The following is a 22,746-nucleotide window of genomic DNA, read 5'->3' as shown; positions in this document are numbered from 1 at the left end:
CTCAAGAAAGAACTGCAGATGCTGGAAAAATCGAAGGTAGACAAAAATGCTGGAGAAACTCAGCGGGTGAGGCAGCATCTATGGAGCGAAGGAATAGGTGGCGTTTCGGGTCGCGACCCTTCTTCAGACTGATGGTGGGGTGGGGGGGGCGGGAAGAAGAAAGGGAAAGGCGGAGACAGTGGGAGAGCTGGGAAGGGGAGGGGAAGGAGGGAGAAAGCAGGGACTACCTGAAATTGGAGAAGTCAATGTTGATACCGCTGGGGTGTAAACTGCCCAAGCGAAATATGAGGTGCTGCTCCTCCAATTTGCGGTGGGACTCACTCTGGCCACGAGGGTTGCTTAAAGCTGTGGTGTGCATCAGTAAAAGAATGAAAGTTGGTGGACATTGGTTGGGAAGGCACAGCAATGTGTGGATTTTACTGAAAACTTTCCAGCAGAAATTAGAAGAATTACATTAGACAGAAAAGGGGTTTACAAGATATTCAGTCTCATGGGGAAGACCCGTGTGTGTGAATTTAGAACACTCTGTGGTGTTGTGGTTTAAGATAGTAAATCCTGCCATAGTTTTAGTTTCAAGATGAATTCGAGGTCCACGACAACCCAGTGAAAGAACCCAGCACGGTGGCGCAGCGGTAGAGTTGCTGCCTCACAGCGCCAGAGACCTGGGTCCAATCCTGACTACGGGTGCTGTCTGTACGGAGTTTGCACGTTCTCCCCGTGACCTGCATGGGTTTTCTCCGGGCGCTCCGGTTTCCTCCCACACTCCAAAGACGTGCAGGTTTGTAGGTTAATCGGCTTTGTGTTTGGTGTTTTATCATTAATGTTTTATTATTATTAATGTTTAGTGTTTTCTGAGTCATTTGTAACTGCCACTGTATGTCATGTTGTTACTTGTGGGCGGAGCATCAAGGCAAATTCCTTGTATGTGAATATTTGGCCAATAAACCTACTTACTTACTTACTTTGGTATAATTGTAAATTGTCCCTAGTGTGTATAGGATGATGCTAGTGTACGGGGAGATCGCTGGTCGGCACGGACTCGGTGGGCCGAAGGGCCTGTTTCCGCGCTGTATCTCTTGTGTAAGGTCTAAGCCTTAGCGCAGTTCATGGTGTTGAGCATCGAAGGCTGCTGGATCTCCCGAAAGCTAATCCTTTGAACTCCCCTTCCCATCCCCATGCCAACCATTCTGTCCTTGGCCTCTCCATTGCCGGAGTGAAGCCACACACAAACTGGAAGTCGAGCACCCCATTTTCCGCTCGGATAGTTTACAACCCAGTGCGGTGATCACTGATTTCCCCAACTTTCCAACCAAACTCCCTCCCCTTTCTCCTGCCCAGGGCAAAGGGGGAAGGCACAGAGAAGAGAGACACAAAAAGCTGGAATAACTGTTTAAGAAGGAACTGCAGGTGCTGGAAAATCAAAGGTAGACAAAAGTGCTGGAGAAACTCAACGGGTGCAGCAGCATCTATGGAGCGAAGGAAATAGGCAACGTTTCGGGAAAAAGCTTTTCACTGTACCTCGGTACACGTGACAATAAACTGGACTGAACAACCAAAATAGAGTCCAAATGAAAAAAATGGACTCATTGTTCTTTGATAGATGCAAAGGAGGGAATGGGAGAGAACGCATCGTGATGGATGGCCAACCCAGCACCAGGGTTTCAGCCCCTGATTACATTACCCCAACTCTCCGGTCAGAGCTAGCACGCTAGCTGGGACGGAAGAGAATGGCAGGACATCATGAAGCAGTTGGCACCACTCAACTTTTAATGTACCACTCTACTGCTTTTTTTTAAATTGCTGTTTTTTCCCCTTTTTCCTTCCGCCCACAATATTTAATATGTAAACGAATATGTGATTCTGTTCCATTCTGTTTGGAGTTTGTTCGTTTGTCTTTTTGCACAAAGTCCGCGAGCATTTGCCACTTTTCATTTCACTGCACATCTCGTATGTGTATGTGACGAACAGACTTGACTTGACTTGACCTCGAGTTGGAGTGAAAGCCATTGATAGATAGAGAGAAAGGATCCAAAATAATGTTCTGTAGATGGTCTTACGGCATTTGAAGTGGTTCCACTTTAACTTCCATGTTGGTTTTGCTAAATGAGGACGTGTTATGTAATTTCTTGCAGCAACTGAGTAGATTATGCAACACAAAACATATTTCAATTTTCATTGCTAATGTGGTCGTTAGAATAACGGTTTCTTGCATAACATTATGATTTGCAAGATTTTTAATCATTTTTTTTTAACCTCAGCCTCGATAGAATTTATAGGGCACAGTGTCGACCTCCAAAAACACAGATTCTGTTATGTTTTCTTACCATCTCAATGAATGACGACCTAATTTATCATCTCGACCATGCATATCTTATTGAAACATATAAGATTATTAAGGTTTTGGACACGCTAGTGGCAGGAAACATGTTCCCGATGTTGGGGGAGTCCAGAACCAGGGGCCACACAGTTTAAGAATAAGGGGTAAGTCATTTAGAACAGAGACGAGGAAACACTTTTTCTCACAGAGAGTGGTGAGTCTGTGGAATTCTCTGCCTCAGAGGGCGGTGGAGGCAGGTTCTCTGGATGCTTTCAAGAGAGAGCTAGATAGGGCTCTTGAAGATAGCGGAGTCAGGGTATATGGGGAGAAAGCAGGAACGGGGTACTGATTGGGGATGATCAGCCATGATCACATTGAATGGCGGTGCTGGCTCGAAGGGCCGAATGGCCTACTCCTGCACCTATTGTCTATTGTCTGTTGTCTATAAGGAGGAATTTTGATTTTGGATGAAGGTCTAAAATGCACAAAAATAAATCAGCTGTCCAATTTACCGCTCCCAAACTCCAGCTGTTCCTTACACTTAAGGCAATGGTTAAAGGACTTACGGGCATTTTAAGAATCAATGGGCAGAGGGATTCACCATGAGAGTATAGTGTTATGGTTTTATTTTTGCTTAGTTTATTGTCACGTGTACCGAGGTACAGTGAAAAACGTCACTCATTCCTTCCCAAACGTCACCCAAAACTCATTGAGAGCCAACCAGTCAGCGGAAAGACGATACATGATTACTATTGAGCCGTCCACAGTGTACAGATACAGGATAAAGGGAATAACGTTCAGCTCAAGTCCAGTAAAGTCCAATTATAGATAATCCGAGGGTCACCAATGAGGTAGATAATAGTTCAGCACCGCTCTCTGGTTGTGGTAGGATGGTTCAGTTGTCTGATAACAGCCGGGAAGAAACTGTCCCTGAATCCGGAGGTGTGTGTTCGTTTTCACACTTCTGTACCTCTTGCCTGATGGGAGAGGGGAGAAGAGAGAGTGGCCGGGGGTGAGACTGGTCCTTGATGATGCTGCTGGCCTTGCCGAGGCAGCGTGAGGTGTAGATGGAGTCGATGGAAGGGAGGTTGGTTTGTGTGTCCACATTTCTCTGCAATTTCGCGCCATCTTGGACGGAGCTGTTCCCAAACCCAAGCTGATGTGCGTCCCGATAAAATACTTTTTACCATGCATGTGTAGGAGTTGGTGGGAGTTGTTGGTTACATGCAGAACTTCCCAAGATTTCTACGGGAGTTCCACACTGTACTCTTCTATGTTCTGTTCCATGTTCTGATCTATTATTTATGTTCTATGTTGTATGTTCCATGTTGTATGTTATATGTTGTATGTTCCATGTTGTGTGTTATATGTTGTATGTTCTATGTTGTATGTTCTATCTTGTATGTTCTATCGTATATGATCTATGTTGTATGTTCTGTTGTATGTTCTACATTGTATGTTCTATGTTGTATGTTCTGTCGTATATGATTTCTGTTGTATGTTCTACATTGTATGTTCTATGTTGTATGCTCGGTGTCATATGTCGTATGTTGTATGTTCTATGTTGTGTGTTCTATGTCCCATGTTGTATGTTGTGTTTTGTATGTTCTATGTTCTATGTTCCTGTGTTCTATGCTCCTATGTTCCAGCCAATTAATCAGCCCCATTAGGATGTGGGAGGAAACCAGGGCACCCGGAGTAAAACCCACACACCCGTGGGGAGAACGTGCAAACTCCACACAGAGAGCAGCGGAGCCCAGGATCGAACCTGCGTCACCGGAGCTGAGGGGAAGCACCAGTTCTGACGGCTGCGCCCCTCTGCATGGCCCTTCGGCCCAACCCAACTGGGGTGTTGCCCCGTACATTAAGGGGGGCGCTGCAAGGCACAGGGTGGAGTGTTTTTAAGCAAAGGTGCAAGCAGGCTGCAGCATAATAATCAGTGTTTATGAAAGAACGCCTCCACTAGCCAAACTCGTAACTGCCTTTAAATCCCTTAATATTCAATTAGCTGCCTTCAACATATTGAAGCAATCACCGTGCCAGGGTTTCTGATCCTGACGAGAGGGATTTATAGCTCTTATCCCAGGGATATTTGTTGTGCTTTTTTTTTTTGTGTGTGACTGTAACGAGAAACTTTGTTCATTTTTCTCCAATCGGGATGGGGCCAATTTGGAGTCCATAAAACTGTGGGGTTTTTAACGAAGGGCCTCCGATACTTACAGCAGACGCTTCAATTATTGAAAGCTCTTTTTTTCCGCCCGGGATGTTGAGTCTCGGAGCCCCTTTTCAATGGCCAGTCCCTGTCAATGAGCCGCCTTTTAAATATCGGAGGCAGGCACACAGCTGTGTGAGCAAGTGTGGCTGAGACAGGCTCTTTGTTTGTGGGAGGATGCACACAATCCTCCCTCACTCTCGCCAGGCCCTCCACAACAGATGGTAAATGTTTCAGGACGATCTGCCAGATACCTTGGATTCAGAGACCTACGAACAGGAGTACTGGAGGGGGGGGGGGGGGGGGGGGTGATGGGGGAGGGGAAGGGTAGTGCTAACCATCATTGCTCCTACTGATGGCTTTCAGGCGGTTTCTGTTTTAAAAGGATCGGCACAAAATGCTGGAGTAACTCAGCAGGACAGGCAGCATCTCCGGAGAGAAGGAACAGGGAGAGACCCTTCTTCACCCATGTGTCTACCTTCGGTGTAAACTTCTGCAGTTCCTTGCTACGCATTCAGTTTAAAAGGTCTGCTGTTTGGAAGATGCAAAGTGCTGGCCTAATTCAGTGGGTCAGGCAGCATCTCTGAAGAACATGGATAGGCATAACTCCGCAGGTCAGGCATCATCACAGTTCAGTTTAGTTTAGTTTATAAGTGATTGGAGTAGAATTAGGCCATTCGGCCCATCCAGTCTACTCTGCCATTCAATCATGGCTGATCTATCTCTCCCACCTAACCCCATTCTCCTGCCATCTCCCCATAACCCCTGACACCCGCACTAATCAAGAATCTATCTATCTCTGCCTTAAATATATCCACTCCCTTGGCCTCCACAGCCGTCTGTGGCAAAGAATCCCACAGATTCACCACCCTCTGGCTAAAGAAATTCCTCCTCACCACCTTCCCAAAGGAACGTCCTTTAATTCTGAGGCTGTGACCTCTGGTCCTAGACTCTCCCACTAGTGGAAACATCCTCTCCACATCCACTCTATCCAGGCCTTTCACTATTCAGTAAGTTTCAATGAGGTCCAGGCCTTATTGTCACGTGTACCGAGGCACAGTGAGAAGCTTTTGTTGCGTGCTAACCAGTCAGCAGAAAGACAATACATGATTACAATCGAGCCATTTAATGTGTCTAAGTAAGGCCAGTAAAATCTGATCAAAGATAGTCTGAGGGTCACCAATGAGGTAGATAGTAGTTCAGCACCGCTCTCTAGTTGGTGAGAGGATGGTTCAGTTGTCTGATAACAGCCGGGAAGAAACTGTCTCTGAATCTGGAGGTGTGCGATTTAAAGATGCAATGTGCTGGAGTAACTCAGCGGGTCAGGCAGCATCTCTGGAGAACATGAATAGATCCATGTATCCACCTATCACTCATCTGACTTTGACTCGCCCCACCTCTCTTCCAGCTTCTTCCCCCTGGTACAATCAGTCTGTAGGAAGGTTCCGCCCAGAGACGTCACCTATCCATGTTCTCCACAGATGCTGCCTGACCCGCTGAGTTACTCCAGCACTCTGTGAAACGTCACCTATCCATGTTATCCACAGATGCTGCCTGACCCGCTGAGTTACTCCAGCACTCTGTGAAACGTCACCTATCCATGTTCTCCACAGATGCTGCCTGACCCGCTGAGTTACCCCAGCACTCTGTGAAACATCACCTATCCATGTTCTCCACAGATGCTGACTGACCCGCTGAGTTACTCCAGCACTCTGTGAAACGTCACCTATCCATGTTCTCCACAGATGCTGCCTGACCCGCTGAATTACTCTGGTACCTTGAGTATTATTTTGTGAACCAGTGTCTGCAGTTCCTTGTTTCTACATTCTGCTGTTTTAATCTAGTTTTTTCTCTCAGTTCATTCCATAATGTTGTAAAAATCCCCATGTGTGTTGTCGATGTAAGTTGCCCCTTGCTGCCTGCTCTTGACTCACAAGATAGAGAGGCAGGAGGCATCAGCAGCAATCTGCTGCCTGAGTGCTTATCTCCCAGTGAGACTGCTGGGCAGGGCTTGCTACGGTTGACAGTTTTATTTGGCAATCGAGCGGTATTTTTCACATACTCATAGTTGCAATCTTCATTCAGCAGACCCCGAGATAGACTGGCCACCGTATTGCCAAATTCAACCGGCAAGGATAAAAACAAACTGCCGAGTGGCTCAGTGGAGTGATCTAAAGGAGAAGTTCCGTGATCAGTCAAAACACACTCAGTATTCCCAGTACTCCTGAGTCAGGCACAAAATGCTGGAGTAACTCAGTGGGACAGACAGCATCTCTGGGGAGAAGAAATGGGTGACGTTTCGGTTCGAGACCCTTCTTCAGGCTAATCAGTAACTCAGCGGGACAGGCAGCATCTCTTGAGAGAAGGAATGGGTGACGTTTCGGGTCGAGACCCTTCTTCAGACTGATCAGTCTGATCTCGCCCCGAAACGTCACCCATTCCTTCTCTCCAGAGACGCTGCCTGTCCCGCTGAGTTAATCCAGCTTTTTGTGTCCATTTCATCTGAAGGACAGGTTACCCAGATAGGTTAATATGACCATCCAAAAAATTGCCATGGGCACCATTAACTGAAACTAGCTTTTTATTGCCGATGTACGTAATTGCTTGAATATAAATTCCACAGTTGCTGTTGTGGGATTTGAACTCATTTCTCTGACTGAATGGTCCAAGCAAGACCAATGCACCTTGACGTATGAACATAATGTCCTGGCCCTGAGCCCAGTGGGCAAACTGAAACGTTTGTGATGAAAACATTTGTCGGAAATATATTTCAGGATTAGGAAGGAAACAGCAAATATTAAAGTGCGGCCATTTGGTGCAGTGGGTCGCCACCTGGAGGGTTTAGTTTTAGAGAAACAGCGTGGAAACGGGCCCTTCGGCCCACCGAGTCTGCGCCAATCACAGAACCCCGCACGCTAATGCCCCTGTCCCACTTAGGAAACCTGACCGGAAACCTCTGCTCTGGAGACTTTGCGCCCCACCCAAGGTTTCCGTGCGGTTCCCGGAGGTTGCAGGTGGTTGCCGGAGGTTGCAGGTAGTGGAAGCAGGTAGGGAGACTGACAAAAACCTCCGGGAACCGCACGGAAACCTTGGGTGGGGCGCAAAGTCTCCAGAGGTTTCCGATCAGGTTTCCTAAGTGGGACAGGGGCATTACACTATCTTGCACACACTAGTGACAATTTACAAATGATACCAAAGCCAATTAACCTACACACCTGTACGTCTTTGGAGTGTGGGAGGAAACTGGAGCACCCAGAGAAAACCCACGCAGGTCACGGGGAGAACGTACAAACTCCATACAGGCAGCACCCATGGTCAGGATCGAACCTGGGTCTCTGGCGCTGTGAGGCAGCAACTCTACCGCTGAGCCACCGTGCCGCCCCTAGACAGTGCCTTCACATCTCCTGTAAATGTTGCCCCTCTCACCTAGTAGCTGCCCCCCTTAGTCCTTAGACCCTACCCCACCAGATGTACCGGTTGGCACTGAAGATGAGAAGATAATGAATCTTTTCCTGGCTTTAACACAGAGTCAACAATTGGTCCAGGGTCGAAGAATAGACACAAAATGCTGGAGTAACCCAGCGAGACAGGCAGCATCTCTGGAGAGAAGGAATGGGTGACGATTTGGAAGGGTCTCGACCCGAAACGCCACCCATTCCTTCTCTCCAGAGATGCTGCCTGTCCCGCTGAGTTACTCCAGCCTTTTGTGTCTACCTTCGATTCAAACCAGCATCTGCAGTTCCTTCCTACACAATCGGTCTAGGGTCACGCAGCCGCTGTGAGTCAAGTCAAGGTGTTGCAAATATCCAAATTCCAGGAAGAAATCCAAAGTCATGCAAAAAATACAATATGGTCAACTGGGAACGGCAGAGAATAGGCTCGTTGTTATGGCTGCCTATCACAGTATAACTTGTTCACAAACATTTTCTACAAGATGGCAATACTGTATGATGTGTTTGAATATGGGTATGTAAATGAAACGCATGTGGTCACTGGTCATATTTATATCATCACCTGTATCTAAGTTTAGTTTAGTTTAGAGGTACTGGGTTACATCTGCAATGGTGGGGAGTGTGGTCTGTGTGATGGACTGGGCTACATCTACAATGGTGGGGAGTGTGGTCTGTGTGATGGACTGGGCTACATCTACAATGGTGGGGAGTGTGGTCTGTGTGATGGACTGGGCTACATCTACAATGGTGGGGAGTGTGGTCTGTGTGATGGACTGGGCTACATCTACAATGGTGGGGAGTGTTTAAGAAAGAACTGCAGATGCTGGAAAAAATCGAAGGTGGACAAAAATGCTGGAGAACCTCAGCGGGTGAGGCAGCATCTATGGAACGAAGGAATAGGTGACGTTTCGGGTCGAGACCCTTCCGGGTCTCGACCCGAAACGTCACCTATTCCTTCTGGGGGCTCGATCCGAAACGTCAGCTATTCCTTCGCTCCATAGATGCTGCCTCACCCGCTGAGCTATGGTGGGGAGTGTGGTCTGTGTGATGGACTGGGCTACATCCACAATGGTGGGGAGTGTGGTCTGTGTAGGACTGGGCTACATCTACAATGGTGGGGAGTGTGGTGTGTGAGTGATGGACTAGGCTACATCTACAATGGTGGGGAGTGTGGTCTGTGTGATGGACTGGGCTACATCTACAATGGTGGGGAGTGTGGTCTGTGTGATGGACTGGGCTACATCTACAATGGTGGGGAGTGTGGTGTGTGTGTGATGGACTGGGCTACATCCACAATGGTTGGAGTCGTGCCGAATTTCATCCGTTTACTGAGGAAGTAAAAAATATGAAAGTTTTTACTAAGAGTGTCTGAGTATTGATGGAATCTCAGTAGAGATTTGGAGGAAGTTGGAGGATGTGTTGTAAAGTGTGTTAGCGATTACAGGACATCACCACTTAAGGCATTATCACAACTATTCAAATGAACCAAGCCAGACTTTATGCCAACAGGGACAGATATACAAATGAACTTATATAGCCTATATGTGTAGTGTAGAAAGTGTATTGACTAGTTTCCTAGTGACTTTGGCCCACTGAGTCCACGGTCACACCATACACCTGCACTATCATACACGCACCAGGGACAATCTACAATCTTCACCAAAGCCAATGAGCCTACGAACCAGAAGGCCAGAAGCTATTTAGTTTATTGTTCAAGAAGGAACTGCAGATGCTGGAAAATCGAAGGTAGACAAAAATGCTGCAGAAACTCAGCGGGTGCAGCAGCATCTATGGGGCGAAGGAAATAGGCGACGTTTCGGGCCGAAACCCTTCTTCAGACTCTAAGAAGGAACTGCAGATGCTGGAGAGACTGGCCCGAAACGTCGCCTATTTCCTTCGCTCCATAGATGCTGCCGCACCCGCTGAGTTTCTCCAGCATTTTTGTCTACCAGCTATTTAGTTTAGTTTAGAGATCCAGCATGGAAAAAGGCCCTTCGGCCCACCGTGTCCGCACCGACCAGCGATTCCCGCACATTAACACTGCCCTACACACACTAGGGACAATTTTACATTTTATGGCAAGTCAATTGACTTACAAACCTGGAGATCTTTGGAGGATGGGAGGAAAACGGAGCACCCAGAGAAAACCCACGCGATCGCAGGGAGAACGTGCTAACTCCGTACAGACAGTACCCATAGTCAGGATCGAACTCGGGCCTCTGGCGCTGTGAGGCAGCAACTCTACCGCTGCGCCACTGTGCCACATTAAGTTTGCATTTAACTGTGCAGATTACACTAGTGTAGGAGGTTGCGGCTGTTTAAAGAAGGCTTAACATTGTTCATAGTGTTTGTGTCTCGTAGCTGTTAGTGTAAATAGAACGCACTATACACAAGTGCTATCCATTACCGGATACATTGCAGGATAGACAATAATTGCAGATCATGTTAATGGCATTCACATCCCTGAACTGAATAAATAATAAAGAAATATTGCCAAGGGGAATGGACTTAGTTTAGTTTAGTTTAGTTTAGAGATACAGCGTGGAAACAAGCCCATTGATGCACCCGCCCGCTCACTCTAGTTCTGTGCTATAGACAATAGACAATAGACAATAGGAGCAGGAGTAGGCCATTCGGCCCTTCGAGCCAGCACCGCCAGTCAATGTGACCATGGCTGATCATCCCCAATCAGTACCCCGTTCCTGCCTTCTCCCCATATCCCCTGACTCCGCTATCTTTAAGAGCCCAATCTAGCTCTCTCTTGAAAGTATCCAGAGAACCTGCCTCCACCGCCCTCTGAGGCAGAGAATTCCACCAGCTTTCTCCCCCCTCGTACAATCTCTCTGAAGAAGCGTACTGATCCAGAAACGTCACCTATCCATGTTCTCCACAGATGCTGCCTGACCCGCTGAGTTACTCCAGCACTCTGTGGCTTTTCTCTTTGTAAACCAGCATCAGCAGTTCCTTTGTAATCGACCGATCGGGCTCCTTCTACTTTGCATGGTTCTATGATTTATTGGTGACTTCTGGCCCAGTTCCTTGCTTAACCAACACATGTTCCCGCCCGCTCAGTGTCCAAAACTAACGTCTTCCTTAATGTGGAGTCAGTTTGCCCGTAGATTCTATCTGGAAAGAACTTTGGCTTTTCTCTGCCGTTTTCAGATAAAGGGGTGTCAAACCTATCTGAGCTACGAGGGGTTTCAAACGCAGAATTCCTCAATTGCTTTGTCCTAATCAGTAGAACCCAGGAGCGATTCTTTGTGGCCATTTGAAGTGACTTAGCACAATCATCTTTTTGCGTTGAGTTAGAATAATGCATGACATTTTATATGCACACGATCCTATTAACTGCTGACTTTGGAAGACAGGAATAAACTACACGCGGGCCAATGGTTAAGTCTTCCAATTGAAAACAAAAAGTCCTTAAAGGATTTCCCTGGATACACAGCAAAAGTACTGCCAGGAATATTTCAGGAAAACTGCACAAAATATCAGCTGTGAATGTTATTTTTGGTTGTTAGGATGTAAAATATCCCAGGATTCATTCCTCATTGTCACTTCTTGTTTAGTTTAGTTTGGTTTAGTTTGGAGACACAGCGCGGAAACAGGCCCTTCAGCCCACTGAGTCCGCACCGACCAGCGATCCCCGCGCACCGACACTATCCAACGCACACACTAGGGACAATTTACACTTATACCAAACAACGAACCTGCACGTCTTTGGAGGGCGGGAGGAAACCGGAGATCTTGGAGACTTACAAAATTCTTAAGGGGTTGGACAGGCTAGATGCAGGAAGATTGCTCCCGATGTTGGGGAAGTCCAGGACAAGGGGTCACAGCTTAAGGATAAGGGGGAAATCCTTCAAAACCGAGATGAGAAGAACTTTTTTCACACAGAGAGTGGTGAATCTCTGGAACTCTCTGCCACAGAGGGTAGTCGAGGCCAGTTCATTGGCTATATTTAAGAGGGAGTTAGATGTGGCCCTTGTGGCTAAAGGGGATCAGAGGGTATGGAGAGAAGGCAGGTACGGGATACTGAGTTGGATGATCAGCCATGATCATATTGAATGGCGGTGCAGGCTCGATGGGCCGAATGGCCTACTCCTGCACCTAATTTCTATGTTTCTATGTTTCTAAAACCCACGGGGGTCACGGGGAGACGTACAAACTCTGTACAGACAGCACCCGTAGTCGGGATCGAACCCGGGCCCATGGCGCTGCAAGAGCTGTACGGCAGCAACTCTACCGCTGCACCACCGTGCTGCCATCTATTGTGTTATTATAAGCAATAAAAGTGTTTATCAAGGGTCATGTTTACCAAAGGTCATGTTTACCAAAGGTCATGTTTACCCAGGGTCATGTTTACTAAGGGTCATGTTTACTAAGGGTCATGTTTACCCAGGGTCATGTTTACTAAGGGTCATGTTTACCCAGGGTCATGTTTACCCAGCGTCATGTTTACTAAGGGTCATGTTTACTAAGGGTCATGTTTACTAAGGGTCATGTTTACTAAGGTCATGTTTACTAAGGTCATGTTTACTAAGGTCATGTTTACTAAGGGTCATGTTTACCCAGGGTCATGTTTACTAAGGTCATGTTTACTAAGGTCATGTTTACTAAGGGTCATGTTTACTAAGGTCATGTTTACTAAGGTCATGTTTACTAAGGGTCATGTTTACTAAGGGTCATGTTTACTAAGGGTCATGTTTACTAAGGTCATGTTTACTAAGGGTCATGTTTACCCAGGGTCATGTTTACTAAGGTCATGTTCACCAAGGGTCATGTTTACCCAGGGTCATGTTTACTAAGGTCATGTTTACTAAGGGTCATGTTTACTAAGGTCATGTTTACTAAGGTCATGTTTACTAAGGGTCATGATTACTAAGGGCCATGTTTACCAAAGGTCATGTTACAAAGGTCATGTTACAAAGGTCATGTTACAAAGGTCATGTTTACCAAGGGCCATGTTTACTAAAGGCCATGTTACTAAGGTCATGTTACAAGGGTCATGATTACCAAGGGCCATGTTTACTAAAGGTCATGTTACTAAGGTCATGTTACAAGGGTCATGATTACCAAGGAGACAAGGAGACAAAGGAGACAAAGGACATTTATTATCACATACACCAATTGGTGTAGTGAAATTTGACTTGTCATTGGAGCACACGAATAAAGATAAGACACAACATTAAAGAATTTAACAATAAACATAAAATCATGTGTGGGGGAAGGCAGCAAAGTCCCGTCCCGTCCCCGTTCACCCATAGTCGGGCCTATTGAGACCTCCGCAGTCCCGATGTTTTCTGGCCCTCTTGCCGGGAAGATGGAACTCCGGCGTCAGGTGAACACTCCTCAGCGGCTCACCAAAGGTCATGTTTACCAAGGGTCATGTTTAACAAGGGTTGTGTTTGCTAAGGGTTATACCAATATAGACTAATATTGTATTTAAAGTTAAACCTGCTGTGCTTGTTGTTCACTCACTCGTACTTGAAATTCATAATCCTCTTACTGCCCTTTTCCAGACTAATTACATAGTTGGTGGGACCTTATGTAAGTCGAGAGCCAAGAGTAAGCAATTGTCAGACGTGCCTAAAATGGAACAGTGAAATTCTTGCGCAGCAGCTTAACAGCCAGCGAACACATTACTCATAGATTACATAATAAACAAATGAAAGTGCAATCAATTATGTTTGTGCAAAAGGAAATTATATTACTTAACAATGTTTGGGCAAAAAACAAAAGGGCAATGTCCTTGTGCAGGTAGGAACTGCAGATGCTGGTTTAAACCGAAGATAGACACAAAATGCTGGAGTAACTCAGTGGGATGGGCAGCATCTCTGGAGAGAAGGAATGGGGTGATGTTTCGGGTCGATACCCTTCCTCAGACATGTAGTGTGATAGACATGACTATATGATGGCCAATAGCTAAAAGTGAGGGTACACAAAAATGCTGGAGAAACTCAGCGGGTGCAGCAGCATTTATGGAACGAAGGAAATAGGCAACCTTCGCTCCATAGATGCTGCTGCACCTGCTGAGTTCCTCCAGCATTTTTGTGTACCTTCGATTTTCCAGCATCTGCAGTTCCTTCTTAAAAGCTAAAAGTGAGGTACAAGTACAAGAGTCTGAAGAAGGGTCTCGACCCAAAACGTTACCTATTCCTTCGCTCCGTAGATGCTGCCTCACCCACTGAGTTCCCCCAGCATTTTTGTCTACCTTCGATTTTTCCACCATCTGCAGTTCCTTCTTATACAAGTACTTAAGCTGATGTTACCTTTAATTTTATTTAATTAACTGGTATTTAATTTAATTCACATGTTTAATCGATAATGTTTTATTGTTAATGTTTAATGTTTTATGTGTCATTCCTAACTGTTACTGTATGTCATGTGGAAACTCAGCGGGTGCAGCAGCATCTATGGAGCGAAGGAAATAGGCAACGTTTCGTCCCGAAACGTTGCCTATTTCCTTCGCTCCATAGATGCTGCCGCACCCGCTGAGTTTCTCCAGCATTTTTGTGTACCTTCGATTTTCCAGCATCTGCAGTTCCTTCTTAAACACTGTATGTCATGTTGTCACTTGCGGGCGGAGCACCAAGGCAAATTCCTTGTATGTGAATACTTGGCCAATAAACTTATTCATTCATTCACCTATTTTCAATGCAGCGTACAAAATGATGGTAAAGTCTTGTGCTTGGCACTATTCTACCCTGCTGCTGTAGTTCCGCGTGAGATGGATATGGCACATGGGTGGATATAATAAAGGGTAATTGCATAATTTATCAAAGAAAGGTTCTATTGCAACATATCAGTTGCACAATTTCCATCACAGCTAAACAACTGGAGAGATTTCAGTTCTGGTTTTAAACGCTCGCCAAAACGATCTACTTCCTTAAAAGGCTTAATAAGTTTGGTATGTCCCCTACAACTCTCACCAACTTCTACGGATGCACTATAGGAAGCATCTTATCGGGATGCATCACAGCACGGTTTGGGAACAGCTCCGTCCATCCAAGACCGCACGAAATTTCAGCAAATTGTGGACGCAGCCCAGACCACCACACGAACCAACCTCCCTTCCATTGACTCCATCTACACCTCATGCTGCCTCGGCAAGGACAGCAGTGTAATCAAGGACCAGTCTCACCCCCGGTCACTCCCTCTTCTCCCCTCTCCCATCGGGCAACAGATACAGGAATGTGAAAACCCACACCTCCAGATTCAGGGGCAGTTTCTTCCCAGCTGTTATCAGGCAACTGAACCATCCTATCACCAACTAGAGAGCGGTCCTGGACTACTATCTACCTCATTGGTGACCCTTGGACTATCCTTGACCAGACTTTGTGTTTAAGAAGGAACTGCAGATGCTGGAAAATCGAAGGTACACAAAAGGTCTGAAGAAGGGTTTCGGCCCGAAACGTTGCCTATTTCCTTCGCTCCATAGATGCTGCTGCACCCGCTGAGTTTCTCCAGCATTTTTGTGTACCTTGACCAGACTTTGCTGGCTTTACCTTGCACTAAACGTTATTCCCTTATCAAGTGTCTTGACAGAGTGAATGGATCGATTGTAATCATGTATTGTATTTCTGCTGGCTGGTTAGCACGCAACAAAAGCTTTTTGCCGTACCTCGGTACACGTGACAATAAACTGGACTGATATTGGAACTAGGGTTGTCAACTGTCCCGTATTAGCCGGGACATCCCGTATATTGGGCTAAATTGGTTTGTCCCGTACGGGACCGCCCTTGTCCTGTATTTGACCGCTACTACTCGGGTCGCGGGGACTGTCGGGTCAGAACGCCTTGTTCGGCCCCGCCTCTTCCGTCCCGACATAGTGCAGCCCATGGAGTGCAGCAGCAGCAGCAGCAGCACCTCGCCCGTGGCCCCGTCGGTCGGCAGCCCGGCCAGCTGTCCGACATTCGGACCTTCGCTGATCGCCGACACCACCACCCCCCCTCCTTCTCACAGCCGATCATCGGTTCATGAGTTGGACGGGGCGCCGGACTTTGCGAGCGGCCCCCAGACCAAAACTCCTCAGCTGGCCCGCCGGCTGGGCTTTGTGTGCAGTCCAGCACCCGGGGCCAACTCATCATTCACCCAGCCACGGCCAAGTCGGTCAACGAATTGCTGTCGGGAATTTGTCCCGTACTTCAAGATTCAAGATTCAAGAGAGTTTGCCAGTGAATTGGCAGAGAATTCCACAGGTTCACAGCCCTCTGGGTCTGAAGAAGGGTCTTGACCCAAAACGCCACCTATTCCTTCGCTCCGTAGATGCTGCCTCACCCGCTGAGTTTCTCCAGCAGTTTTATCTACCCTCTGGGTGAAGACCTTTTTTCCTCATCTCAGTCCTAAATGGCCTGACCCCTTATTCTTATACTGTGACCCCTGGTTCTGGACTCCCCCAACATGGGGAACATGGTGATGGTTTAGTTGTCTGACAGCAGCTGAGTTTACTTGCCATGTGTAAGTCACCAGGGTGGGGGCTGAATGTCTTGTTGTTCACAGCTAGAGTCTGGGTTAACTGACTCAGGCTCGGTGGAAGTGCAGTCCCATCGACTGCGATCTCAGCAGAGGAGTCAGCGCTGTTTTTCACCACTTTCTTTCACAGGTTGCTTGCAAACTCTGTGGGAGATTCAAGAGTTCAAGTGAGTTTATTGTCATAGGACAATGAAATTCTTGCTCTGCTTCAGCACACCAGAACATAGTAGGCATTGAATACAGAACAGATCAGTGTGTCCATATACCATTGTATAAATATATACACACATGAATAAATAAACTGATAAAGTGCAAATAACAGATAATGGGCTATTAATGTTCAGAGTTTTGTCCGAGCCGAGTTTAATAGCCTGATGGCTGTGGGGAAGTAGCTATTCCTGAACCTGGTCATTGCAGTCTTCAGGCTCCTGTACCTTCTACCTGAAGGTAGCGGGGAGATGAGTGTGTGGCCAGGATGGTGTGGGTCTTTGATGATACTGCCAGCCTTTTTGAGGCAGCGACTGCGATAAATCCCCTCGATAGAAGGGAGGTCAGAGCCGATGATGGACTGGGCAGTGTTTACTACCTTTTCTGGTCTTTTCCTCTCCAGGGCGCTCAAGTTGCCGAACCAAGCCACGATGCAACCGGTCAGCATGCTCTCTACTGTGCACCTGTAGAAGTTAGAGAGAGTCCTCCTTGACAAACCGACTCTCCGTAATCTTCTCAGGAAGTAGAGGCGCTGATGTGCTTTCTCGGACCAGGAAACTTTCCCCTTTTGTACCTTGTTTTGGGAGTGAGAAAGTTGGCAACCCTAATCGTAACGTAGGATTTGCATAGATGCACGATATGCCATGCTGGTTAGAGAGCGTTGCCTCACACAGTGTCAGGCACAATCAAGATAAGGAAGCAAACTACAGGAAGTGTGAACACAATGGTTCTCTTGTTGAAGGCAAGAGCTCTCATCAAGGTGTGGAGACAATGACCTACTTTTTCCACCCAGAACATACACAGAACAGCGCAGGAAGAACAGGAAGGCCGATTACTCTCTGAATGGTGTTCAAAAGGGAACTGCAGATGCTGGAATATCGAAGGTACACAAAATTGCTGGGGAAACTCAGCGGGTGCAGCAGCATCTATGGAGCGAAGGAAATAGGCGACGTTTTGGGCCAAAACCCTTCTTCAGACTGATGGGGGGTGGGGAAAGAAAGAAGGAAAAGGGGAGGAGGAGGAGGAGCCCGAGGGCGGGCGGATAGGAGGGTGGGAGGAGACAGCTAGAGGGTGAAGGAAGGGGAGGAGACAGCAAGGGCTAGCCAAATTGGGAGAATTCAATGTTAATGCCATAAGGACGCAAGGTCCCCAGACGGAATATGAGGTGCTGTTCCTCCAATTTCCGCTGTTGCTCACTCTGGCAATGGAGGAGACCCAGGACAGAGAGGTCGGATTGGGAATGGGAGGGGGAGTTGAAGTGCTGAGCCACCGGGAGGTCAGGTAGGTTATTGCGGACTGAGCGGAGGTGTTCGGCGAAACGATCGCCCAACCTACGCTTGGTCTCACCGATGTAAATCAGCTGACATCTAGAGCAGCGGATGCAGTAGATGAGGTTGGAGGAGATACAGGTGAACCTTTGTCGCACCTGGAACGACTGCTTGGGACCTTGAATGGAGTCGAGGGGGGAGGTGAAGGGACAGGTGTTGCATTTCTTGCGGTTGCAACGGAAAGTGCCCGGGGAGGGGGTGGTGCGGGAGGGAAGGGAAGAATTGACGAGGGAGTTGCGGAGGGAGCGGTCTTTGCGGAAGGCAGACATGGGGGGAGATGGGAAGATGTGGCGAGTGGTGGGGTCACGTTGGAGGTGGCGGAAATGGCGGAGGATTATGTGTTGTATTTGCCGGCTGGTGGGGTGAAAGGTGAGGACCAGAGGTGAAAGGTGAGGACCAGAGATTCCCCTCCGCCAACATAGATGAGGCTCACACCAGGGTCTCATCCATACCCCATAACACTGCTCTCTCTCCCCATCCCCGCACACGCAACAAGGGCAGAGTCACTCTGGTCCTCACCTTTCACCTCACCAGCCGGCAAATACAACACATAATCCTCCGCCATTTCCGCCACCTCCAACGTGACCCCACCACTCGCCACATCTTCCCATCTCCCCCCATGTCTGCCTTCCGCAAAGACCGCTCCCTCCACAACTCCCTCGTCAATTCTTCCCTTCCCTCCCGCACCACCCCCTCCCCGGGCACTTTCCGTTGCAACCGCAAGAAATGCAACACCTGTCCCTTCACCTCCCCCCTCGACTCCATTCAAGGACCCAAGTAGTCGTTCCAGGTGCGACAAAGGTTCACCTGTATCTCCTCCAACCTCATCTACTGCATCCGCTGCTCTAGATGTCAGCTGATTTACATCGGTGAGACCAAGCGTAGGTTGGGCGATCGTTTCGCCGAACACCTCCGCTCAGTCCGCAATAACCTACCTGACCTCCCGGTGGCTCAGCACTTCAACTCCCCCTCCCATTCCCAATCCGACCTCTCTGTCCTGGGTCTCCTCCATTGCCAGAGTGAGCAACAGCGGAAATTGGAGGAACAGCACCTCATATTCCGTCTGGGGACCTTGCGTCCTTATGGCATTAACATTGAATTCTCCCAATTTTGCTAGCCCGTGCTGTCTCCTCCCCTTCCTTAACCCTCTAGCTGTCTCCTCCCACCCTCCCATCCGCCCGCCCTCGGGCTCCTCCTCCTCCTCCCCTTTTCCTTCTTTCTTTCCCCACCCCCCATCAGTCTGAAGAAGGGTTTCGGCCCGAAACGTCGCCTATTTCCTTCGCTCCATAGATGCTGCTGCACCCGCTGAGTTTCCCCAGCAATTTTGTGTACTCTCTGAATGGTGTCAGTTTAGGAAAAGGGGAGGTGCAACGAGACCTGGGTGTGCTTGTACACCAGTCTCTGAAAGTGAGCATGTAGGTACAGCAGGCAGTGAAGAAAGCGAACGGCATGTTGGCCTTCATTGTGATAGGATTTGAGTTTAGGAGCAAGGAGGTCCTACTGAGACCGCTCCTGGAGTATTGTGTGCAATTTTAGTCTCCTAATTTGAGGAAGGACATTCTTGCTATTGAGGGAGTGCAGCGTAGGTTTACAAGGTTAATTCCCGGGATGGCGGGACTGACGTATGATGAAAGAATGGGTCGACTGGGCTTGTATTCACTGGAATTTAGAAGGATGAGAGGATATCTTATAGAAACATATAAAATTCTTAGAGGATTGGACAGGGTAGATGCAGGAAAAATGTTCCCAATGTTGGGGGAGTCCAGAACGTTGGGAACATTTAAGTTTAAGTTTAAGAATAATGGGTCGAATAATAGGACTGAGATGAGGAAAAACTTTTTCACCCAGAGAGTTGTAAATCTGTGGAATTCTCTGCCACAGAAGGCAGTGGAGGCCAATTCACTGGATGTTTTCAAGAGAGAATTGGATTTAGCTCTTAGGGCAAAGGGAATCAAGGGATATGGGGAGAAGGCAGGAACGGGGTACTGATTTTGGATGATCAGCCATGAACATATTGAATGGCGGTGCTGGCTCAAAGGGCCGAACGGCCTACTCCTGCACCTATTTTCTATGTTTCTATGAAGCCATTGTGTTAGGAATTAAGTCTACAAAATTTCATTTCAGTTAGACAATCCATTCGCGCAAGCGAGCCACGGTAGTATTCTGCATTTGAGTCTTTGATAATTCCACTTTAAATACTGCTGGCTCACCGCGCCAGAGACCTGCGTTCAGATGTTTAGTTTCGTTTATTGTCACGTGTACCGAGGAACAGTGAAAAGCTTTTGTTGCTCGCTAATGGCCCTGTCCCACGGTGCGAGTTCATTCCAGGAGCTCTCCCGAGTCTAAAAAAAACCAAACTCGTGGTAAGCACGTAGAATGAACGTAGCGGTTACGTCGGAGCTCGGGGACGTCTCTTAGCGGCTCGTAACGCTAATGGCAGGTACTCGGGAAGACTCGCTAACGGCAGGTAAGCTCGATAAACAACCAGGTTCAGGAATAGCTACTTCCCCACAGCCATCAGGCTATTAAACCTGGCTCGGACAAAAGTCTGATTATTAATAACCACTTTTTGTTATTTGCACTTTACCAGTTTATTTATTCATGTGTGTATATATTTATATCATGGTATATGGACACATTTATCTGTTTTGTAGTAAATGCCTACTATGTTCTGTGTGCTGAAGCAAAGCAAGAATTTCATTGTCCTATACAGGGACACATGACAATAAACTCACTTGAACTTGAACTTGAAGACTCGTGAAGGTTTTTCAACGTGTTGAAAAATGTCCACGAGAGCCCCGAGTACCGACGAGCGGCCATTACCGTAAATCTCCGAGTTCGAATCAAGGCAAACTCGGGAGAGCTCTTGGAATGAACTCGTACCGTGGGACAGGGCCACAACCAGTCAGGGGAAAGACAACACGTGATTACAATCGAGCCGTCCACAGTGTACAGACACAGGATAAAGGGAATAACATTTAGTGCAAGATAAAGTCCAGTAAAGTTCGATTAAAGATAGCCAAAGGATCTCCAGTGAGGTAGATGGTAGGTCAGGACCACTTTGGTTCGATCCTGATCCTGATCTCAGGTGCTGCCTGTGTGGAGTTCTCCCTGTGACCGCGTGGGTGTCCTCCGGGTGCTCCGGTTTCCTCCCACGTCCCAAAGACGTGCGGGACTGTCGGTTAATCGGCCCTCTGTAAATTGCCCCCCGAAAGGATAGGGAGTGGATGGGAAAGTGGGATAATCGAGAGGTAATGTGAGCGGGTGATCGATGGCCAGCTACAGCACTGATACCTCCATCAATGGCTTTCATTCAAAAGCTGAGGGGGCAGAAGATTTTTATACTCAACAACAGTCAGCTGGCTGAGAGGCTTGTTATTTATCCTGTTATGACACTTTTCCTTTTAGCTTCTTGCCTTTTCACAGAAATTGAGGGCACAACAGGAAATCTGCAGGGCTGAATTAGAGAAACAGCGCACAGACCAGGAGATGAGACAAAGATTAAACCCTCGATGTTCTGTAACAAGCAGCATGTATTTATTTTATCGTTACAGCAGCGGCAGAAACCTCAAAGCATGTGGTTCTTAGACGTTATCTTTCTACGGCTCAGTCATCCAAGTAAAAACGGGGACATTTCTGCAGCGTATTTTACGAGATCTCAAAGAACTCCATCGAGAGCGAGGTGCAGATGCACGGTGGCGCAGCAATTGAGCTCATGTCTAATAGGTCATAGGAGCGGAATTAGGCCATTCGGCCCATCAGGTCCACTCCGCTGAAACACCTTGTCAATGAATCAGCAAAACCAGCTCGGTTACTGATGGGGAACTTCCGAACTGCGATAGGCTCAGAGTGCTGGAGTAACCCAGCGGGCCAGGCAGCATCTCTGCAGAATAAGCATGGGTGATTCATGTTCATCAATTCATGTGATAGGAGCAGAATTAGGCCATTCGGCCCACCAAGTCTACTACACCATTCAATCAGGGCTGATCTATCTCTCCCTCCTAACCCCATTCTCCTGCCTTCTCCCCATAATCCCTGACACCCGTACTAATCAAGTATCTAAGGTAGACAAAAGTGCTGGAGAAACTCAGCGGGTGAGGCAGAATCTATGGAGTGAAGGAAATAGGCAACGTTTCGGGCTGAAACCCTTCTTCAGACTGATGCGGGGGGGGGGGGGGACGGGAAGAAGAAAGGAAGAGGAGGAGCCAGAGGGCTGAGGGAGAGCTGAGAAAGGGAGGAGACAGCAATGGCTACCGGAAATTGGAGAATTCAATGTTTCTGCCGCTAGGGTGCAGACTGCCCAAGCGGAATATGAGGTGCTGCTCCTCCAATTTCCGGTGGTGCTCACTCTGGCCATGGAGGAGGCCCAGGACAGAGAGGTCGGATTCAGAATGGGAGGGGGAGTTGAAGTGCTGAGCCACCGGGAGATCAGGTAGGTTATCGCGGACCGAGCGGAGGTGTTCAGCAAAACGATCGCCAAGCCTACGCTTGGTCTCACCGATGTAAATCAGCTGACATCTAGAGCAAGATTGACTGAAACATCTAGAGCAACCAGTTTCTCCAGCACTTTTGTCTACCTTCGATTTTCCAGCATCTGCAGTTCCTTCTTGAATACTAATCAAGTATCTATCTATCTATCTATCTATCTATCTATCTATCTATCTATCTATGCCTTAAATGTTGCCAGGACTCGAGGGCCTGAGCTATAGGGAGAGGTTGAGCAGGCTGGGTCTCTATTCCTTGGAGCGCAGGAGG

Source organism: Amblyraja radiata, chromosome 27 (genome assembly GCF_010909765.2).
Source record: "Amblyraja radiata isolate CabotCenter1 chromosome 27, sAmbRad1.1.pri, whole genome shotgun sequence".
Lineage (NCBI taxonomy): Eukaryota > Metazoa > Chordata > Chondrichthyes > Rajiformes > Rajidae > Amblyraja > Amblyraja radiata.
The sequence above is the reverse complement of the archived record's forward strand: the minus strand, read 5'-3'. Positions refer to the sequence as shown.